This window comes from Lygodium microphyllum, chromosome 20, assembly GCF_053477565.2.
Source record: "Lygodium microphyllum isolate KBCC chromosome 20, Lygodium_microphyllum_v1.1.10, whole genome shotgun sequence".
NCBI classification, from domain to species: Eukaryota; Viridiplantae; Streptophyta; class Polypodiopsida; order Schizaeales; family Lygodiaceae; genus Lygodium; species Lygodium microphyllum.
Window position 1 is genome coordinate 56,735,718 of NC_141154.1, and position 19,904 is coordinate 56,755,621.

Consider the following 19,904-nt stretch of genomic DNA (forward strand, 5'->3'; position numbering starts at 1 on the left):
ACCTGATTTGACTCTCAGCCTGTGTGCCTCAGCCCGTCTGAGTAGAATCCCTCGGCCCGCCAGAGTGACCCCGTCCGAGTAGACTCCCTCGGCTCATTTGAGTAGACTCCCTCGACCGGTCCAAGTGACACCGTCAGAGTGGACCTTTTCGGCCCGTCTGAGTTAGCATCTCGGCCCGTCCGAGTCCACCCTGTCTGAGTCATCCATTCGGCCCTCGGTCCGTGCGTCTCGGCCCGTTCGAGTCACCCACTCAGCCCTTGCAATTCGGACAAGTTGGGCCGAGTGTGGACTTTTCCAAATTTTCCAGAAATTTGACCAGACCCAGCTAGAGCTTAGCCACACAACCTGTCGCGAGTCCTCCTGACGCTCAGAACTCGATGTTGGCACAAGGAATAGGCAAAATCGTAAGGTGTAGCCACTTAATAGCTTGCGTAGGCTATTGTGAGATGTAGAGCCTAGAGACAACCCGCTGAGCCATAAACCTCCCGGACCCCCGTAGAGGGGATACATTCCCTGAGTAGGTTGGAGAGAAAACACGCACCGTGAGACAGGTCCTCCAAATTAGACCCTAGTGTAGTAATGGCTCTATACGAGCATGGATTCTCACTTGCAAAAGAGCAACCAAAAGTCCATACCCGACCAGAGACAAATAGAGACCCTAAAACCTCAATGGGCCAATCTAGCCAACAAGGGCAAAAAGGCCACGCTACAAAAACACGTATGTGTTGCGTTCGGATTGCAACTAGTCAAAAGGGAAAGCAACAACATCAAGCTACAATGGCGAGAATGACTAGATATGACAATCCTGACAATATATGCTCCTTGAATAGCAATACACAGATGATCCAAGACATTATTGGAGAATCCACATGTGGTCGTGCAGTTGGGGACTCAAGGGCATTTGTTAGAAGGCTTAAATTTACAAGCTGAGACCTAGAAGACGAAGACATAGTATCACCTGCTTATCTTAGGGTCAAACTCACCATGAAAAGAGAGCACACTATCGATGCTCTGATTGATGAAGGAGCAGATTTTAATATCTTGACCTATGAAGCATGGACCCTACTAGGCCAACCAGAGCTCACACCGACTAATGCAACACTTAGCCCTTATACGGGGGACACCCACATGCACTCATAGGGAAGTGCAAAATCCTTGGGATAATTGAAACTGAAAACTTGCCTATCCTATTTCATGTCCCTCCAAATAGTGCTAATTGTAGGAAGGAAACCCTCCTAGGAAGACCTTTCAAAAGGGCGACCAAGTGTGAGGCCGATTATGTAGCATAGAGGATACACTTGACACTACCAGATGTGAGGATTGTCTTAATCTTTAGCAAGGGTGACCTCATCAAACCTCGATGAAAAGGTAAGGAAGGTGCTGACATAATAGTCAAGCCTACTAACGAGAGCAAGGAATTGTTGGAAGAGTTGATACAAGCACAGGTCAAACAACGAGAACCAGTGAGTGAGGCCATGCTTGAAACAAGGAGATCGGGAACCAATGCTGCCAAGGCTTTGGACTTATAGATATCATAGAAGACTCCAAAAGAAGCCTAAGCCTTATAGATGAAGGCATCGATGGAGAGCCAATACAATGCCGAGATGGATATCCAAAGCGTTGCTACGTGCTCAAGGGTATTATGCAGATAACCGATGGATTTGGGTACCAAAACCCCCTGCCAAACTACCTCTATCAGCTAAAGGCCAGATTGCATCAAAAGCAACGAAGCATAAGAGAAAATCTAAGAGAAAATCCAGGTCTCGGGGTAAGAAACCAAACATGAGTGTTCAAAAGAAAGAGCCTCAGCCTAGCATGCTTAATAAGTAGATGCCAGATGTAACCATTGAGCATGCACAAAGACCACTAGTGCTTAAGGAGCTTTTGACTTCCCAAGAGGATAATGAGCACCAGAGGCACAACGCTACTCGTAAGAAGGCTGATTGCTCAACAAAGAAAATGGCACAATCGTCGAACAGCCTCAAGCAAATCATTCAACCACAGTGCCAAGTCCACCTAAGAGTCCCAGATCTCCTACACCCTCTTTTCCCAAACGGACACAAGAAGCACAACAGTAGTTGTCAAGGGCAGCTGCTCAATCCCAATCTCTATCTCCATCTAAGCTTCCAAATGTCCAAGAGGTGAGACATGGCAGCACCCATAGCTCTCGGCCCAAGGGTATGCCTGTGCAATCTATTGTGACTAGAACAACTGAGGTTCGATTTGCACAAGTGAATGCTCAAAGGGCAACAAAAGACACGACCACTTTTAATCGGTCTAAGGACTTGACATCGCAATCCACCAATAGTAGCCAGTCCACTGAACTAGCTACTGCTACTTCCAATGAGGGATCACAGCAGTCACAACTCTTGACCGTGACAATGCCCCTTGCGGAACGTGTCCTTAGTAGTTCACCTATGGAGGAGGTGTCGCAACCAACTTCCTTGACAACTCCAACACTTCCAAAGCGCCTAAAGTCTAGGCTGGAGGATTTAAATAGAAGGGAATTGGCTATGAAGAGCTAGACTCTCCAAAAAGAGAGGTAGTTGTACCCTCACAGCCTAGCGAGGCTATTCAGCAAGCCACGGCTATGTCCCATGAGGACACACTAGAGAAAGAGAATGTTGAGGCCCAGCCAAGCACACCGACGACCGACCTAGTTCAAGGTCCCAAGTCTTCAAGGGATACACCTCGATTTCCTAAGAAAAAGAAGAGAAAATAACAAAAAAAACAACGGTAGTTGCAAGTGGCTGTAGACCCCAAGAAGATTGAAACCAAGAGTGTCGAAGATCTGAGGAATAAAGCATCGAGTCCATCCACCAATGAACCCATTGATGTCTCTTCTAATAACAATGAAACCTCAAACACATCTGTGTGTTCTAAAAAATCAAAGCAGCCATTACCATCAACGGTTGCTTACAACACTCAATCCACCAACAATAGAACTCGCATTGACCAATCAAGAGTGGATACAATGCTATCACAACAGGGTGACAAATTTATACCAGTCACATCTAAGAGAACCATGATGCAATAACAAAGCCTTAAGAGAAACATGGAAACCCCAAGAGCATAAGCAATCCTAGCATTGACCAATCTTACTCATCTAGGCCTAAACCCCCAGCTATGCTAAAGCCTAGGCAAACTCCTAAAACCTTGCATGAGATAGGAACCGAGCAAGCCCTCATTGAACATAGAAGTGTTGCAAAGTGCTTAATCGAGTTGGATGCTAAACTTAGAATATTTGCACGTGTCTACGTCCTTGCAGACACGGGAGCATTCCCTAGGGAGCAGCTTGAAGAATACTTGCCATTTTTCCTATTCTAGGAAGAGCAAGAACATCTTGACAAGCACTATGACAGGATCCTAGATGAATGCATGCGAGTCACCTCTGACGAGGAAGTTGACGAACTACGCTTAACTGTAACATTCAATGATGTGCTCTACCAACCAAATCTCTTAGAGATAGAGAAACTAAAGCAACAATCAGAGGGTCGAAGTCAATTTGAAAAATGTTGGCTTGAAAACCGTGTTGCAATGGCCAAACTAGGAGCCCAAATTATGACAGTCTTAGAGGAGCGATTGGCCAAATGGTGATCTCAAAGAGACCCAACCTATGTGGCACCAACTTCCTTTCAAGTGCTGACTGCCATTCGGGGTACAGACTTAGCTGAAACTAGCCAAGAGAACTCTCTAGCTGATAAGGTTCTCATTGAGGAGGAGTTACATGTTGCTAGTAGACTCGAACAAGGTGCCATGCTACTCGATGTTGCAAAATATCTATCTTTATTGAGTAAGCTGCCATGAGTACTGGATGCGTGTGCCACACTCCAATACAATCCGGAGTTCTACAATTGGTTTTTATCCTTGTGAAGTGACATGGATTCGTTAACATGTACATAAATACATAATGAATTTTGTGACCACCCTGTATAGATAGTATCAACACACACAAGCAGTGATAGTCAAGCGCAGGGAGAAGAGTTGGGTTTGACAGGCTGAGCTCCTCAGGTCCTCCTCTCACCACACATTTAGAAGTTGTGTGACCATTCTTGCCTCCAGGAGGAGGGCATGCAACCCTCATTACCACCATATGAAGCTCTGACCAACATCTCTGATGGTGTAGATGGGGCACCGTCCCTCTCTATACACCTTTCCCCTTTTTCGGTCTATCCTTCCAGGGATGAGCCTTGCTCCACTCCATGACAACCACTCCGTGCAACTTAGTATAAGCCAAGATCTGCTAATGACTGGAGGCAAAATGAACATCAACAGGGGGCTGTCCCTCTACAACAAACGATGCATGCCTCACCTCACCCCTCCTCGTCATATACGCTAGATAACCCACTGTATAATCCCTTCCATGCGAATAGTTTTATCCTGCCTTAGGACCTAATCCTTGGTTTGCAATTTGCAGGTTCCCCCATGGTAGCCAACATGGAGCACCCAGTGCAGCTAGCTTGCAAGGATGCTATTCGCCGTTGGAGGGAGCATGCAGCACAAGCTCCTCCGCCAGAACGCTGCATACCTACCCTTAAAAGGTATGCAAAGAAACAAGGCCCCAAGCGACACTGCCCCAGACATAGGCCAAAAAATCCCCAGGTCAAGGGAATAGAAGCTCAAGGGAGCACACGGGGCATGGCAACACTAGTCGTGCGGGCCCCCACCAGATGCTCGGGCACTAAGTGTTCGAAAGAGGAGAGGGCAGCTCGAGACAAGGAGGAATTTGATGCATTAGCATTCTTGAAACAGTTGCGGCCAGGGACTACACCATTTAGGTCCCGACCGACATTTTCCCCGCTTAGCCTCATAGGAGCCCCTCACCAGCACAGTCTTAGTCGCCCGACCACCCAAACTCACCCTGCCTCGTATAAATAGAGTAGCCCCATGTTGTACAAAAGGCTTATCAAATGCTACCTGGCCATGACTTTTTGTCTTTAAATGGTTAAGTGCTGACATGTTCGTCAATTGTACAAACTTTTCATATTTGCGTTTAATATATTTCACATCTTTAGCAAAAGAAAAAGATAATCAAGCATAGGTGATAAGTATCTAAGTCAACACCATGGAATTTAGATAAGTGATGTCTCCTTGCGTTGCACTGGTTTATTATAGTTGCAGCATATGCCATGCATGTACTCTCATGAAGTAACAAGTAGATGCAGGATGACGCAGGTCTTTGTGCGAAAGTGTTCAATGCCCAAGTCACCGTAAGACCACCAAACCCACAAAGAGCCGCGACAAAGCCACACTGCCGAAAGCGAAAATCACCCTTGTCGACCGCACACATCGCATGGCCCAAAGCATAGTCATTGTCTATGCTCTTTCTGGATCAAGCTCTACATTTGGCTCATGGTAGTTGTTACCTCAATTGTACCGATATCGCGTGTCACAAAGCGCTTTGCAAAATCTCAAGTATATCTCCCCATCTCAACAATTGTTTCACTAACAACGAGACTAGGGCACAATCATTGCTATAATATCCATTTCCTGAGCCTTCGAAGCTCGACATTTTCTAACCCATTGAAAGGTTGACAACCTCAACATATTGCAATGGTTGTACTTAGGCAAGTCCCCCAAAAAAAAAGACAAAGAAAAAGGAAAAAAAAAGAGAGAAAAGAAAAGAAGAGAAAAGAGACGAAAAGATAAGAAGCACCCACGATCCCAACACAGCACCTAGGGGTCCTCAAATTAGGTACATCCAGTGACCTTGGTTGGTTGGCTCCACCCCTAGTCCCCTCGCCCTTTCGCATCACCCACAATTGTTCAGGGCACATCAAGGGCAGGACATACCTAGGGAGCTTGACTCGCCTATGGTTAGACCTGTCACCTTGACCCATTCGCACGATTCCCTCTTGCCCTCTGCCTTAATACCATTGCAATCAATTGTGGTAAGCACCACACAAATGGCCATGAAAAGTACATCATCCTCATCACGCAAGTCCAATAGCTACCAGCTCTGAAAGTGCGGTGTCCCTGTGTTCAATTATGCTACGTCGCGCAGCCACAAGGCAAAGGTTGTCTCATACACCTTCGCCTGTATTTCTTCTCAACATGGATAACTTTGCTTTATCCACATGTTGTTACGAGAAACCAGCCCGTGGTTTTCTAACTACGTAATATCTAAGTATGCATGAGCACTCACATAATATATGCACCGAAATCTATACACAGTTTGGGTCCTCAAGTGCAGGACAATACTCTCAACTTGCTTAGAGTTTGACCTATCTCCCAAACTAATTGAACTACATCTTGTGCACGATAAAGGAGACTAGCACTATCCCTAGGGAGAGACCACATATGAGAGGTTTTCAATTGCAGGTATTGAAGACTCCAACAAAAGTGTTGTTCACTCTTCATCGACACTTAACTTTGAATTCTTATCCTTTATCATCCTACAAGCCTGCTAAGAATCGTCATGTGCAACATCCCCAACAAACCAACACTTGTGCTGGCCATCGGTGAGATCCCCAACAACGAACAACCCTACCACCAACTCCAACACCCCTACTACCAGCCATCTAGGCCATCAACGTGGCCCCAATGACCTTTCTCCACACCACCACCAACACTCCTCCATGGCAACCACCGATGTCCCTTCCACCCACATCTTTAGTGCAGGCCAAAGCCTACTACCTAGGATGGTGAGTGCCATGGGATTGGCACTCGTCTAGGAGGGGGGTAATGTTAATCGTCAGACGAACAAGGTGGAACCATCAAACGAACAAGGTAAAAAACCTGGAAAATCTGAAGCAGAAGACAAAGGCCAAGGCAAAAGTAAACGGAAGACAAAGGCGCGACATGAAAAATATGAAAACACAAGAATTGTAGAAAAGTCCTAAATAAAGGAAAAATGCGCACAAGAAAAAGCGCAAGTCAATAGTTTTTTAAAAGAGCACAAGCGCATCATGATTTAATTTAAAGAGCACTGGGCTCTCACCCGTGCAATTTGTAAAGGTAGATGGGCGGTAGAAAGGAAGCTAGGAAGATAGGAGGACAATGGGAAAAAGGGCCTAGACCATGGCCGGCCATGTAAAAAAGGGGATAAGGGGATGACCGCCGAAAAGAGATTTAGGGTTTTGTATATAAAGTTGAAAAGTGAATGAGAAGCTCACTCTTGTGTGTGGCCAAAAGTGATTCTCCTCTTCTTCTTCTTCTTCTTCTTCTTGCTTGCTTGAGCTTGTGCTTGAGAGAGGAAGTGTGAGAGTGTGAGGGAGTGAGTGTGTGAGGGTGAGGGACCGGGGAGGAGAAGCTCTCTATCTTCCCCTCTCTTCTTCTCTTCTCTTTTCTTCTCTTGTCTTGCTCGCGGCTATGGAGCTTGGAGCGTGGAGCTTGAGGATGGAGCTTGCTTGAAGCTTGCCCTTGGATCGTGGAGCTACCGGAGTGCGTAGGAGAGGAGGTAACTCATTTCGGCACCAAGGTAAGCTCACTACACTCATAGGATCAACAACGCGTTGGCTAGGTGAGAGATAGCCATTAGAGATCGCTTGAAACGTTTGAAACAATAAGCGGTTTGTGGGTCTTGGCGGTTGAGCGTGAGCTCCCTCTACATTTGTCAAGAATCGCATAGTGGGGGGACTTGCTTGAGCTTCTATGCCAAACACGCACTACATACACAAGAGGAAGCCCACTCAAGAACATAAGAAGAGAGATGGAGGCCAAAACGTTTTCTTACTGATTTCTTCTTCTTCTTCCACATACTATACAATGTACACAAAGTATAGATAAGATACAACATAAAGGAAAGTGACCTACTAAGTCAATCAGTGCATAATAATAGACTACACTAATTGACTGGTGCTATATCTTTGCCAGTTGTAGGTGGGTGTAACAAACTATATGTAATAGGGATTCAAATTATGAAATATACTTTAGTTTCGAACTCCATCCCTTACAAATCCATTAAAAGGACTGTAGGGCCATTTTTTTCTATATGAATAATTTTAGAAGGACCATTTCATTTGGTTTCCAACTTGCCTAGGAAGAGCTCACGATGGGCATCATAATATAAAATCAATTGAACCTTAGCAAAGTTATACTTCTTAGTCTAAAGTTTATGAAGTATTTTCATCCCCTTCGTCCCTACTTCCTGATGTAACAAGGCTTGTAATCAAATATCATCAAGATGTGCAAGGGAAATGAACCTTTCTTGCAATGCTTTCTCTTCACCCAAATAACTCGATCTCCAAAATTAAAATGCATTGTTTTCCATATACTAATTTAAAAGGAGTATGGTCCATAGATTTTTTGAATGTCGTATTATAAGCCCAAATAATCACATACATCTTCTTGTCCCAATCACACTTACCTTCAAATACATTCTTGGATAAAATTCCCATAAGTTGCTTGTTGATACTCTCTACTTGCCCATTAGCCTGGGGTTATAAGGCATGGTCTTATTAAGTTTAATCTTCAGTGCTTCTATCAAAGCCTCAATCACTTTATTTAAAAAAAGTGTCCCATGATTAGACACAAGGTCCTTAGGTGGACCAAAATGGAAAACAATCTGTTCCAAAATAAAAATAGATGTTTCCTTAGTAGTATCCTTCATCGTTGTGCAAACTTTAAACCATTTTGTGAAATAGCCTGTTGTCACAATGATATAATGCTTCTCTGTAGTTGATGAAGGATGTATAGGTCCAACAAAATCAATGCCCCACTTCTCAAATGGTAGTATAGCCATAATAGGAGTTAGTGGGCGCTTTCTATTCTCCCTATTATCATGCCTTTGACATGTATCACATCTCTTAACATATGAAAATACATTTTGGAAAATGGACAGCCACCAATATGTGACTCTCAAAGCTTTCTATGCAATCAACTGTCTAACAAAGTGTCCTATACAAGTGGAGTCCTGACACTCTTCCAAGATAAACATAACCTCATCGGGTAGAAAACATCAGTAATGAATATCATCGACCCCTTGCCGATATAGTGTTTCTATATTCAAGGTAAATTTCAAGGCTTGCTATCTAATTTTTATCTTTTCAATCTTCGATAAATTGGCTCTAGCCTCTCTCATGGATAGATAGTGTGTTATGGCAGCATAACAGGATGGAATGGAGACCGTATCAATTTTGAATAGACCCTCAAGGTTACTACCTTCAACCAAGACTTCCTTCGGCTCCTTGAAACCCATAAGACATCTAACAATGCCCTGCAACTTTGGCGGCTTACTCTTAATTTCATAATCAAACTCTTGCAAAGTGCTACACGGTCAGGCGGTTGCAACTTATTCAATAATAGCATCGGTCCTTATTTCTTTGTATAAAATACGACCTTTTCATACAAGAATTTCTTCATTACAAGGACCATCCCAAGGTAGAGTTTCTCCATGTAGGTATAATTAATCTCTAATACCCCCAATTTTTTATTGGAAAACACAATCGAATGGTACCACTTCTCCTCCCAAATTTGGGCTAAACAACAATTGATACTATATATCGTAGTCATTGAAAATATATAAAATATCTCACCCCTTTTAGGTACTTTCAAGAGTGGTGCTTTTACCAATTCTTGCTTCACATCATCGAAGGATACTCAACATGGATCACTCCAAACAAATAGACAATTAAAAAACAATAGATTCGATAATGGCAATGTCCTCTTAGCCAGTGGATTAATAAATCATCGATAATATATGACTGACAATAGAAAGCTATGCATTTCTTTAGGAGTATATGACAGACTCATAGCAATGATGGTCAAGAATCGCGTGGTGGAAGGACTTGCTTGAGCTGCTGCGCCAAGCACCCAATTTATACAAACGAGGAAGCTCACTCAAGAACACAAGAAGAGAGATGGAGGCCAAAATATTTTCTTATTGATTTCTTCTTCTTCTTCCCACACTATACAATGTACACAAAGTATAGATAAGATACAACATAAAGGAAAGTGGCCCACTAAGTCAAACAATGTATAATAGACTACACTAGTCGATGACTGACGCTATATCTTTGGCAAATGTAGGTAGGTGTAATAAACTAAATATAATAAGTGATAAGTCAGTGGCCATGTGAGTATCATAATGACCACCAACATGCTAAGCGTAGACATGTGAACCCATCTAGCCAGGCAATCCATCATCAATGTCCACACGTGTTGAGCTTGCCATCTCAATACTCCCCCTCAAGCTCAACTCTATATCTGTAATTCCAAGTAAGCTTCAAACTTTTGAAGCTTCTCTGCACCCAATGCCTTTGCGAAAATATCAGCTACTTGATCCTGTAAATTGACATATACCAAGTCAATCTCTCCTACAAGTACCTTCTCTCTCACAAAGTGGTAGTGCACCTCAATGTGTTTTGTCCTAGCATGGAACACTGGATTCCTAGCTAGTTGTATGCTGCTCATGTTGTCACAATGAATGACAAATGGACCATCTCCTTGCACATCCAAATCACCTAATAACTTTTCCAGCCATACCATCTCACATGCTGCCATAGCAGCATCTCTATACTTAGTTTCTGTACTCGATAAAGCAAATGTAGGTTGCTTTTTGTTGCTCCATATAAGTGTTGCACTACCAAGGGAAAACATAAATCCACTAGTAGATCTTCTATCTAACATGTTCCATCTGTGTATCCAAAGACCTATACATCCTTACCTGCCTCATAAAAAAGTCCATAATGTAAAGTAGACTTCACATATCTCAATATACATCTAACTGCATCCAAATGAGGCTTTTTAGGTATTTGCATAAACTGGCTGATAAGGCCAACAACATAGCTCAAGTTTGGCCTTGTGATAGTCATGTAAATCAAACTCCCTACTATCCTCCTGAACATAGTAGGGTCTCCTATCTCATCCCCAATGTCAGCATTCAACTTCACATTTTGCTCCAATGGTACTGAAAGAGGCTTAGATGCTGTCATACCATACTTGGATAACATATCCAAGCCATACTGTCTTTGTGATAGCCATATACCATCATCACATCTAATCACCTCAATACCAAGAAAGTATCTTAGCTCACCCAAATCCTTCATCTTAAACTTCTTCTTCAAGAAGTCCTTAACTTCACCAATTCCATTGTCACTGTTACATGTAATAATCAAGTCATCCACATAGATGACTATGATGACCAAACATGCATCTCCCTTTCTCACATAAAGTGAGTGATCAACATCGGAAATACAAAATCCAATATTGACAAGATACTCTCCAATCTTGTTAGACCATGCTCTAGGTGCTTGCTTCAGCCCATAAAGCGCCTTCTTTAACTTACATACATATGTGGGATGCTCTAAATCCTCATAACTTGTTGGCTGCTCCATATACACTTCTTCTTGCAATTCACCATGCAAGAAGGCATTCTTAACATCCATTTGCTGAAAACTCCAACCTTTGGCTACTGCTAAGGCAATCACACATCTAACAGTTGCCATCCTAGCAACTGGACTAAATATCTCTTCATAATCTATGCCATATGTTTGAGCATAGCCTTTTGTAACTAGCCTAGCCTTATACTTGCTAATAGAACCATCTGCATTATGGTTGACTTTATAAACCCACTTACAACCAATACCTTTCTTACCCTCAGGCAAGGGTACCAAATCCCAAGTCTTATTGGCTTCTAATGCAACCATCTCCTCATCCATTGCTGCATCCCAATGGGTATGACCAACAACATCCTCAACACAAGTGGGCTTAGCATCCTCAACTAGTTTCACCATATAAGCATAATGGTGAGATGCATAACCTTTAAGACCAAATCTTTTAACATGATATCTGACCTTGCTAGACTTGCGTACCACTAGATCACTCAATGGAGCCTTTACATTACTATGAGCTCTCTGTATACCTGGTGTCCTGACTGAAGGAATACCAAGCTCATCATCCAAATTCTCTGAACCACTAGAATCTCCATCAAACCCAAATGACTAGTAGATGCATCATCACCATCCAACACTTTTTTCTTTCCTTTGTCTTTGCGTGCAACACTTATAGATCCACGTGAAGATGTGGGACTACTCCTTAGTCTCCTAGGGCTTACTGTAGATGTAATACCAGATGATGTATCTGGTCCACTAAGGATTTGTGATTCTTTCTTTTCTTTTTGTACATAGCTATCATGATCATTATTATCATCTAATGCATCACCAGCAACAGGTGCATTCCAACTCCTCATCTCATAAAAAATAACATCGTTGCTCACTCTGAACTCACATGTGATAGGTTTATAACAACGATACACTTTCTTCTCTAAAGAGTATCCAATAAAAATGCATCTTTTAGCCTTTGAAGCAAGCTTCTTTCGTAGCTCATTCGGCACATGAACATATGCAACACAACCAAATACCTTCAAGTGTGATATATCGGGCTTCTTGCTAGTAAAGTATTCTTTGGGAGTCATCCCATGAACTACAGCTGTGGGAGTTCTATTCATAATATAGACAACAGTATAGACAACTTTAGACCATTTTTTTTTGGTATATTGTTTTTAGCCATTAATGCCCGTGTAACTTTTGCAATATGCCTATTGTTTCTTTTTGCAATCCCATTTTGCTATGGGGTATACTTGTGCAAGTAAATTCCATCTTTATCCCATGAGTCCTCAAGAAGCCACTAAACTCATTAGAGAGGTACTCTCCTCCTCCATTTGATCTCAAGCACTTCACTTTCAAGCCTGTTTTTGTTTCAACAGCAGCTGCCTTGAAAGGTTTGAAGTGCTCAAATACATCACTCTTTTCCTTCATGAAATATACTCATAACTTCCTTGAACAATTATCAATAAATGTGACAAAGTATTTGCTTTCACTAAGAGATACATTCCATGTAAGACTCCAAACATTTATATACACTAGATCAAGTATATTTATGCTCACTTCTCTGTCATGCGAGAAGGGTTGTCTTGGTTGGTTATCAAACTGGCATGCTTCACAAACTTTATGAAATTATGCAACTCTAAAAGAAGGCAACCCTATAACCAATCCTCTAGATTGTATTAATTTCAGCCTTTGCACATTTGGATGTCCAACACGTTTATGTTTGCAACCACTCCTTTTCCTTTAGCATACATAGCAACATCCATTGCAGAAATTCCAGCATCTAAAGTGAACATGCGGCCAACTCTACTTTCTTTTGCGGCCAACCTATACTTATCATTAAAGTCTTCTACAAAACAACCTTTTGCATTGAATCGGACCTGCAACCCTTGCTCTACCATTTGGCCAACTAGCACTAGATTCTTTGTGATTGATGGCACATGTAATACATCTGTTAGACTCTTTGTCTAGCCATCATGCAAGGACAAGGGAACCTCTCCAATGTGTGAAATTGGGTGGCATGAATCATCACCCATTTGCACATAATCTAGATTTTGTAAGTTCTGCATCTCTGTAAACCATTCAATATGACTGGTCATATGATTAGATGCACCTGAATCCACATACCATATATCATCATGTGTCCCCTTTCATGTAACTGGATTCATTATATGTTGCATACGCCCATTTTTGTCTTCATTCTGTCGTGAAGGTGATGCATAGTTTCCTCGTTGCAATTTACCACTGCGAATATCATCCTTCTTAGCATAACAATGGGCTACAATATGACATGTTTTGCCACAATAATGGCAAACAATAGTAGAATTTCTAGAACCTCTATTTTGCCATCCACCTCTTCCTCTAGAGCTCCCCTTGCCTCTAAAGTTTCCTTGGCCCCTTGAAACCTGCATTTCACCAAATTTGCTGATTGAACCTGTTTTGCTGGTTGCTAGCACATCCCATACCATGGCCTCTCAAAGAGAATCTACCACGTCCCCTTCCTGAACTTGAGTAAAATACTTAGACCTATTCACCATTTCTTTCAGATGAGTCACCATGCATATTGATCTCTTCGATAATCATGAGAGAGACCATCTCGTCAAAATCTAGTAATGGCTTCCGTACATATACTGAAGTAACAAATGATTTTCATACCTTCTCATTATTAAGGCCACTCAAAGTGGATGAAACCAAATCATCATCATCATGCATTGCATCAATCGTTGCTAAAGCATTTGCAATGCTACTCACCTTCAAAACATACTCATTGACATACATTTTTCCTTTCTTCAAGGTATTCAACTCTTGCTTGAGTTGAATCTTTCGTGCCTTCGTATTTACCGAAAACATGTTCTCAAAATTTGTCTAAGCTACATGTGAAGTTTTTGCATTTCTGATATATCCTAGCATAGTATTATCAATGACTACAGATAGCCAGCACATCATCTTTTTATCTTTTGCATTCCATTCTTTCTATGCCTTTAATTCATATGCAGTTCACCATATGGCTCTTGTTCTTCACTTGAAACAAACTCATAAATGCCATTTTCAATGAGGAAGTTTGTCACACGGAACTTCCATAAAGGGTAGTTGTTCTTGTCGAGCTTCTCAATAATGGGATTTCCACCGTTCTTTGCCATTATCACAAAAAAGGATACAACACAGCAAGCTAGTCTTCAACCTTTCACAACAAGTGCACAACAATACACCAAGCAACCTTTGTCATTGATTGCTCAATAGTACATGTAATTTATAACCTGTTTGTAGATAAACCTTATGTTTTCTTTCTGGCAGATACCTAAAAAATTATGGATTTAAAATTTGTAACATGTGCACCCACTTTTTCGGTCAACACAGCCGAAATCACAATGTACCCTGAAACTGATGTTTGCAACCTTCCAACTCTAAAATAGGACCTGAAACGGCCTTAGATGACCAAAACAACTACCGGAAAGCCCTAAAGAACTTATCTACAAACTATACAATGCTTTGCTTGCACACCACATCTCACAGCAATATGAGTTTTTCACTCTACCTACTTTCGGTGCCTCCACAAGTACTATCCAAGAGAAAGAGTGGAAGAATGGGAGAGCTTCTTACCCATTGCTTGCTCGCTCGAACCTTGCTTCTTTTCCTTCACTTCAACCTTCAAAATTAGTCTCTCTCAGTAGCACGGCTTTGATACCATGTCAAGCATCGCGTGGTGGGGAGACTTGCTTGAGCTCTATTGCATTAAACACACATTGTATACACAAGATGAAGCTCAAACACACTATACAATGTACACAAAGTATAGATAAGATACAACATAAAGGAAAGTGGCCTACTAAGGCAAAAAGTGCATAACAGACTACACTAATCAACTAGCATTATATATTTGCCAATTATAGGTAAGTGTAATAAACTAAATATAATAAGTGATAAGTCAGTGGCCATGTGAGTATCATAATGACCACCAACGTGCTAAGTGTAGATGTGCGAACCCATCTAGCCAGGTGGTCCATCATCAATGTCTGCACGTGTTGAGCTTGCCATCTCAACACTCCCCCTCAAGATCAACCCTATCTCTGCAACTCCAAGTAAGCTTCGAAACTTTCAAAGCTTCTCTGTACCCAATGCCTTTGTGAAAATGTCAGCTATCTCATTCTATGGCTACAAACATTTATATATACAATATCAAGTAGATGCTTAACAAAAACGATAAGAAATTAGACTACTTTCCTCCCATCCCTGCTTTTGACTCTTGCATAAGCAAAACCACTCCTAACATTTCTATCATGCCAAAAAGGTTGTCTTGCCTACTTTCCAAATTGATATGCTTCACACACTTTATGAAATTTTGCAACTCTAAAAGCAGGCAACCCTATAAAACCAATTCTTTGCACTACATTAATTTTAGCCTTTCTACATTGGCATATCCAATATTTTAATGTCTACAACTACTCCTTTTTCTTTAGCATACATAGCACAATTCATAGCAAGAATCCCAATATCTAAAGTGTGTCAAGATTGTGGGAGAGAAGGAAGGAGTCTCACTTGTAGCTTTCTTGCTTGCACAATGGGGGAATACACACACTGGTGGATGCTGAAAATAGTTTTCCTCTTCTTAGTTGTGTAAGCCAAAAAGAACCCTAGTACAAAGAAATAGAAGAACCCTATATATGGGTCTCAAACCAAACTCAACTAACTAAGGTGGCATACTAACTGAGCCACGAACTAGAGTAGATAAGGATAGCTGTCATCTAACTATTATTCATGGGCGGTGTACCAACCGCATCTACAGCTAACAAGTCGGTGACACAAATGCACAACGGTCACCCTGGCATATCACGAGTGGAGCTCGATATCTCAACAAAGTGAACATGTGACCAACTCTACTTCCTTTTGTAAGCAACCTGCACTTATCATTAAAGTTTTCTACAAAAAAACATTTTCCATTAAATTGAATGTGCAAGCTTTCTCTATCACTTAGCCAATAGATACTAAATTCTTGGTGATTGATGGCACATATAATATATTTGGCAGACTCTTGGTCTACTTGGCCATCATGTAAGGACAAGGGAACCTTTTCAAAGTGTGAAATTGGGTGGCATGAATCATTACCCATTTGTGCATAACTTGGATTTTGTAAATCTTGCATCTATCCAAATCATTCAACATGACTATTCATATGACAATGTACATCTGAATTGACACACCATACATCATCATTTGTCCTCTTTCCTATAACAGGATTCATCATATGTTGCATAACAAATAGACACTCATTTTTGTTTTCATTTTGTCACCATGAAGATGATGCATAGTTTCCTTACTATAATTTATTTATATGCATATCATCCTTCTTAGCATAACAATGGGTTGCAATATGACCCATTTTGCTACAATAATGGCAAACAATACCAAAATTGCTAGAACCTCCATTCTGCCATCCACCTATCTCTAAAGTTTCCACGGCCTCCTGAAACCTACATTTTATTGAATTACTGATTCAACTTGTTTTTTTGGTTATCACCAACACATCCCATACCATAGACTCTTGAAGTAGATCTTCCACGTCTCCTTCTTGAACTTGAGTAGAAATCTTGGACCTCTTTACCACTTCTTTGAGATAACTCACCTTGTACATTGATCTCTTTTGGTGATCATGAGAGAGACCAACTCATCAAAATCTAGAAATGGCTTCCATACATATACAAAAGTAACAAATGATTTTCATGCCTTCTCATTATTTAGGGCACCTAAAGTAGATAAGACCAAATCATCATCATCATGCATTGCATCAATTGCTTTCAAAGCATTCACAATGCTTCTCACCTTCAAAATATACTCATTGACATATATTTTCTCTTTCTTCAAAATATTTAACTCTTGCTTGACTTGAATCTTTCATGCCTTCGTATTTATTGAAAATATGTTCTCAAAAATTTTCCAAGCTACATGTGAAGTTTTCTTATTTCTAATATGCCCTAGCATAGTATTATCAATGTAACTATAGATAGCCAATATATCACCTTTTTGTCCTTTGCATTCCATTATTTCCATGCCTTTAATTCATCAGTAGTTTGTAGGGTTACTCAGATTTGGCTCCTTTTTTTTAACTTAAACGAACTTGTAAATACCTTTTCCAATAAGAAAGTTTGTCACATGAAACTTCTATGATAGATAGTTGTTCTTGTCCAGCTTCTCAATGACAAGGTTTCCACTTGCTATTATTACAAAAATGATACAAAATAACAAGTCTTCTGCAATCTTTAAGAACAAGTGCACAACAATATATCAAGTTGCATTTTTCACACTAGTTACTCAATACTACATGTAAACTGCAACTTGTTTGTAGATAAAACTTAGGTTTGGCTTTTTGGCAAACATATCAAAACTTACAACTTTGAAATTTGTAACCTATGCATCCACTCTCGATCGACATAGTTGAAATTGCAATATGCCTTGAAACTGTTGTGCGCAACCTTGTGTGTCTGAAACAAGGCCCAAAATGGCCTCAGATGACCAAAAAAGCAGTGGGAAGACCTGAATCACTAGTCTGTAGAATATATATTATCCTTCTTGCATACCAAATCTCATAGTAATATGAGATTTTTGCTTTGACCTGCTTTCCGTGCCTCCACAGGCACTATAAGAGAAAGAGTGGAAGAATGGGAGAGCTTCTTATCCATTGCTTGCTTGCTCAACTCGTTGATTTTTCTCCTTCACTTTAGCCTTTAAAACTAGCCTCTCTCAATGGTACTACTCTAATGCCATGTCAAGATTCGCATGGTGGGGAGACTTGCTTGAGTTGTTATATCAAATACACATCATATTTACAAGAGAAAGCTCACTCAAGAACACAAGAAGAGAGATGGAGGCCAAAACATTTTATTGTTGGTTTTTTCTTCTTGTTCTATTTGCACAATACAATGTATACAAAGTGTAGATAAGATACAACATAAAGAAAAGTGATCTATTAAGTCAAATAGTGAATAATTGACTAGACTAATAGACTAGTACTATAATTATGCTAGCTGCAGGTAGGTGCAACAAACTAAATATAATAAGTGATAAGTTAGTGGCCATGTGAGGATCATAATGACCATTGACTTGCTAAATATAGATGTGGGGCCCCATCTAGCCAGGCGGTCCATCATCAATGTCTGCAGATATTGAGCTTGCTATCTCAACACTTTAAAGGTACACATTTGATTATTTACTTTTTTCCTAGTGTGATTAAGTTATCTTCTAGGTATTTTTAAGGTCCCATTGAGCCCTCCTTGAGCTTTAAGAGCACTCTTGAGTTCAATAGCAATAGCAGACTAGAACAACAACCAGCGTGATTTGTGTGTGGTTGTCCTGCCCCATCTACTACCCAATTCACATTATCTCTATGTTGCTACACCTACTCTTGGCCTTGGGTAATTAGTTGGTATCATATCTAGTACCTTTGGCATGAGATTGAAAAATTTTGATTAGGATTCCTAACTTTCATATCTTGCTAAAAAATATAGCAAACCTATTGTAATACAAGTTTGAATAGGGTTTTGTCAATTATTAGAGCTCATTCCTATCTCTACTAATACTCTTATGCCTATGCATTGATGCTAGAATGTTTGGCAAATATCTTGATGTGTTAATGGTTAGATTTGAGCTTGCATTGACTTAGTTTTAGTAGAAATTTCAGTGCTATAATATAGTGGATAGCAAGCGTTTATAAGGGAAAATTAAATACCTATTGCTTTTGGATGTCATTCAGGTGCTTCATATCAATGTATTGATGCTTAGCATTAGTCTATGCACTTGGATACGCTATTGAAATCTTTTGAGCTTAACCTTTGAGCTTGGAGACATTTATCTTGGCCGTGGCTATGTGCCTTTGTTACTTCAATGGCATACACGGTTATGGGCTTGGAGAATCTATTGGGTTTCATGCTCTCAGCTTATGTTTCATGTATATTGGATACTCAGATGTCATGTACTTGATGTTTTGAGCTTACATTGCTCATTTGGCATTCGATTTTGTTCCAATGGAAGTTACTTATACTACTTTATATGTTACATAGATCTTTGGATTTATGCAGTTGAGCTTGAGATCATTCGATTGAGAATGTGGAATCCTTGTTATATGCCTATGCTCTCAGATGCTATTTGGATTCAATTATTGCTTAGTGGGTTGATTTGATCCATGCTTTGAGCTTGGCACCTACCTTTATTAGTTTGTTGTCATTGATGTATACACCTCATATGGTTATGTATTGAGCTTCTACTACACTTTCTCAGTTAGTTGTGTATTTGGCCACTCTCTTTCATTGTCTTGAGACTGACTATATGCATGACAATTGTGCCTCTTGGATGTATCTCTATTTGACATATCAATTTTGATAGACTGCTAGTGATTTGTACACATCCCACTTCTTGCACAATATACATGGAAGTTTTGCTGATTGAATTTTATTGATTGATTGCTCACACTTGGCTTTGGTTTATGCATCCTTTATGAGGGCAGATTCACATGGGCTCAGAGGATGAGGGGGAATGGATGTTGGTTTGTGTAATGAGATGCAAAGAATGGAACAAGAAAGCACAAAGGAGGTGTGAGAGGCTGGAAAACAGTGTCAACGACTTCTTGTTTTTGAAATACAATGGAAT